This window comes from Petaurus breviceps, unplaced genomic scaffold, assembly GCF_028583685.1.
Source record: "Petaurus breviceps papuanus isolate PSGF00001 unplaced genomic scaffold, PetGlider_PUasm1.0 90977, whole genome shotgun sequence".
NCBI classification, from domain to species: Eukaryota; Metazoa; Chordata; class Mammalia; order Diprotodontia; family Petauridae; genus Petaurus; species Petaurus breviceps.
The window spans coordinates 27,650,459-27,655,396 of NW_027187391.1; positions in this window are offsets into that span (position 1 = coordinate 27,650,459).

Genomic DNA, 4,938 nt, shown 5'->3' on the forward strand with positions numbered 1-4,938 from the left:
ATTTCATTTGTTTCCACTTCCATGAAATTTCAGTTGTTGCCACTTCTATCTACTAAAAATTTGACCACAGTCCAAATGGGTCATGAAATAAGAAGACCTGTCTCTACTTCCACCTTAGAAACAACAACAAAGAAAAGATCATATTCCTTCAGTCACTTGGCCAAATCAAGTTTTACTTTCTCTAAAGGCAGTAATCAGTTACTTACAGCTGTTGATTAATCAATAATCATTTATTAAGCATTTATTCATTATGCACTGCTTTAAGAGCTAAGGATACAAAGAAAGGAGGAAACAAGGTCCTTTCCCTCAAGGAAATCACATCTTACTGGGGAAGAAAACAAGAAAAAATGTGTAGAAGACACATATAGCATAAATGGAATTTAATCTCAGAAGGAAGAACAGGAAAAGACTTTTGCAGAAAGTGCTCTTTGAGGTGAGTCTTAAAGGCAGTCAGGGAAGCTGGGAGGAAGAAATAAGAAAGTGAGATTTCCAGGCATTAGGGACAACCATTTCAAATGAATGGAGTTTAGAGATAAAGTATTGTATGTGAGGAACAGTAATAAATAGTCCAGTGTAGCTGAATTGTAGAATATGTAGGAAAAAAGTGAGGTGACTGGGAAGTAAAGAAGAAACCAGGTTATAGAGGACTTTAAAATGTCAGATTTTATAGTTGATCTTGGAAGTAAATGAGGAACCACTAGAATTTGGTGAGTGGGAAGTCAGACCTGCAGTTTACAAAATTACCTTTAGCATCTGAGTGGAGAATGAATTGGGGTGGGGAGTGACTTGAAGCCAGAAGACTAACCAGTAGGTTTCCATAGTAGTTCAGATGGGAGATAATGAGAATCTGTATCAGGGTGATAGCTATGTAACTGGAAAGAAAGAGAGATTTTATGGTGGTAGAGATGACAAGTCTTGGGAACAGATAGATTAATTCTGTGGGGGTAAATTTGAATGAAAAATCAAGGATAAAGCCAGGGTCTTTTGAGTCCAAATCTATTAAATACCATTATATACCAAGCAGTGTTCTGGGAGGACTAGAACCTCTGATGTGAAGGTTTCTGAGCTCTTTTCAGGGTTGCTCATCCACCTTTGGTGTCTACCTATCACAAAACTCTCACCTGTGTCTCCAAGAAACTGTAGCATACATAACGGCCACAGCTTGGTAAAGCATCTTGGCCAACAGGCTAAACCAGGTTGAAGGAAACTGACAGCCCTCAAATGCATTGGTGTGTTAGTTGGGTGTCTGCCCCAAATATGTAAAGATTTTCCCCAGCAGGATGGGTAGATAAGAACAATTTGTTCCAGTGGTCATAAAGTGACTGAAACAGTAACTGTGGAGCACTTAGAGCTTGGTCAGACTTCAAAGATGCCAAGGTCATCCACTACATCCTGAGCCATCACAAGTCAACTTGATTGATATTCTCATTTCAGAGATGAAGAAAATGAGTGATGTACCCCAGGCACTACAGGTAAAAATTGATCAATATGGGAAATGAACTCAAGGTTTTTAACTGAAAATCTGGAACTTATAACACTATTACATAGACACTTACACACTTTAAATAGGATAAGAGTACCCTTAGAAATTAGGCCTTTGGGGCGGCCAGGTGGCGCAGTGAGTAAGAGTGCCGGCCCCGGAGTCGGGAGACCTCGGATTGGTTCTGGCCTCAGATACTTAACACCCACACAAAAAAAAACTGGCTGTGTAACCTTGGGCAAGTTACTTAACCCCAATTGCTTAAAAAAAAAGAAATGAGGCTTTTAATTTGAAGTTCATACCACATTCTACCTCCTTACTAGGTATACCCTAATGCTCTGTCTTAGGCCTTCTTCTATTCTCTTTCCATGCTCTTACTTTGTAACTTCATCAGCTTCCATAGGTCCAGTGATCATCTTTATACAGATGACTCCAAGATCTGTATCTCCAACTAGAGTTCAGTCTTGAATCATCCCTGGCCTATTGGACAATTCAAATTTAGGCCCTACAGACATCAAAAACAATATTTCCAAAATAGATTTCATTACCTAGTAAAAAAAAAAAAAACACCCCCCCAATAACAACTTTCTTTTCTTGTCACCTAGAGTATTTACATAGTCTCCTAATTGGTCTCCCTTGCTCAAGTTTCCCCCTCTCTAATTTATTTTCCACTTAGCTGCCAAAGTGATATTCCTAAAGTACAGGCCATATCATATCACTTTCTTACTCAACAAACTCAAATGGCTCCTTATTACCTTTAGTATCAAACATGTATACATATGTTTGGCATTTAAGCCCTTCACAACATGGGTCCAACCCAACTTTTCAACTTTATTATGTATTACTCAACTTCATACAATGTGTCATGCAGCAAAATTGGCCTTTTTCTGATAATTAGACAGGTTACATCTCTTGGCTTTATGCCTTTGCCCAGGCTGTTCCCCCTGCCACTTTTTCCTTGCTTCTTTCTCATTTAGATTATCTACTTTTCTTCAAAGCTCTACTCAAAGGTCACCTCCAAATTAAGGTCCTTTCTCTTCCTTCCTGTAGCTACTGGTGTCTTCTCCCTACCAAATTTTCTTTTATATATTCTATATATGCTTTTTATCTGAGAGACTATAACATAATAGATAGAGACCTGGTTGGTGAAGCAAGAAGACCTGGGTTCAAATCCTGTTTCTGATACATACTGCCTATGTGAATCTAGACAAATCACTTAAACTTTCAGTGATCTAGCTAACTCTCTAAGGATATGTTTCAGAAAAGGTGCTGACCAGCATTGGCAGAAAGAGTTTTCTCACCCAGAAGTTCTATCTCCCAATGAAATCCCAGGTCAGGTTTCCATTTCCATTATTTACATGTGTACTTCTTGCCACTATTGATAAAATGTAAGCTCTCTGACATCAGGGACTCCTTTATTTCTGTCTTTGTATCCCTAGCCAATAGTGCCTGGTATATAGTAGATGCAATAAATATCTATTAGTTGAATTATTGATAAAATTTTAATCAATGAATGAAGGGACATTTATTAAGTATCAATAACATGCAAAACATACTCTGCCTTGTTCTATGTAGAACTCAAGCCAATTGTCTTTCATAGAATTATCAGATATAAGTCTGAAGTGAATGGAGGTGAGAACCTGAAGTAGAAGGAGATCCCTATAGAACTATCTCTGTGAAACTATTTTATAAATATACATATTGCTACTTTGAAGTTGAAAAATATTAAACATTATGAAGGTATAAAAGAACACATGAAGGTGAGGTTTCATGTCAACATATGAATTCAACAATTCAACATATGAATGTTCCAAAATTTATTTCAAATTTTGGACTTAAGTTCTTTTGATAGAGCAAACAACAGGAAGTTGCCTCACATGGTACTTATGTTTTATTTATGGTCTTTCAATCTACCACCTTAAAAGTCACTCATTTTGGGTGGCTAGATGGTACAGTGAATAGAGCACCAGCCCTGGAGTCAGGAGGACCTGAGTTCAAATGTGGCCTCAGACACTTAACACTTACTAGCCATGTGACCTTGGGAAAGTCACTTAACCCCAATTTCCCAGCCTTCTCCCCTCAAAAAAAAAGTCACTCATTTGCCCATATTATATCCTTCTAATCCTTCCTTCCTATTCTAATCCATCTTACAGGCTCTCTTACTTGAATTGAGCATCTTCATCTTAGCAGTTTCCACTATGCTTCATGAAACTACTATTCCCCAAACATTCTTATAACCTTGAAGTTTCCATTCATTTTTCCTGAAACAACATCTCTTCAACTGAAATCTGACATGGAACTAATTTCTTTTCATCACAAAAACTGAACTTTGAAATACTCAGGACAATTGAATCAATCAAATATTGTCTTATATTATTTCCTCTAAAATTAGTAAGTCATGATCTTCTCTTATATGACTCAAAAGAATTATTCTACCAGTGAATTTTCCCAGAGTTGCATTAGACGAGAATCTGGTCTGTTTACCTCTCATAACCCCAATCAAGAACTTTTTGGAATTATGCTTTTGTCCTAACATTATTGTTACTATACAGTCTGTTTTGTATTAGAATAAGAAATTGGCAGCTAGAGATGGCCAATTTCCCATGTGCCTGTAAGTAAACCACTGAACAGGACACAAAGTTATATACTAAGACTTGGCAGTATTATATTCTCTTATTTTAAAAATATTTCTCTGGGTTTTGATAGTTAGTACTCTAAATTAAACAAAAGTTTATAAATATCATAGGAGAGTTCAGCATCTATGAAGAAATACAACACATCTATGACAAAGGGAAAAAGATGAATGAATAGCTTAGAGATAGAGACCAAATAGGTGTCTGGTGCTCTTACATTAGTTTTAAAAAGTCAAATTCTCAAAAAAAAAAGGCTCAAAGCTGGCAGAGGAGAGGCAGCAACTCTCTGAACTCTCCCAGTATTCTCCTCCTAACAACTTTAAGGAACTCCTCATCAAACTTTGGAGTTGTAGGGCCAACAAAAGGTCAGAGTGAGATTATTTTTCTAGTCTAAGACAACTTAGGAAGTCAGTGGAAAGGATCTGTGACACCAAGGGTCAGGCTGGCTTGGAGTGCTATAGTACCAGTGAGGCCTCCTCAACAGTGACAGTACCAGCAACCATTTCAGGAACTTTCAGCCTGGAAATGGTAATGACAACTAGTCAGAAAGAGATTATAGGGGAATCTTTGCTGTCACTGGGTACAGCTGGCACTGATTGGCAACCCTATTGTCCATAAGGACTTCTGTGTCACAGTTCCAGGGTGGAAAGCAGCACTTGTGGTCAGTCACAAGGGAGCAGGGGTCCTGGTTTCAATTACAAGGTGGAGAGGAGTAGTTCTGCTTGTGGCTACAGGGAAGCAGGGGCTCTTCCTGGGTAAAGACCAGAGTAAAGACCAGGAGAGCAGAGACCACACCTCTCTCCCCAGATCACAGAACCTTAGGAA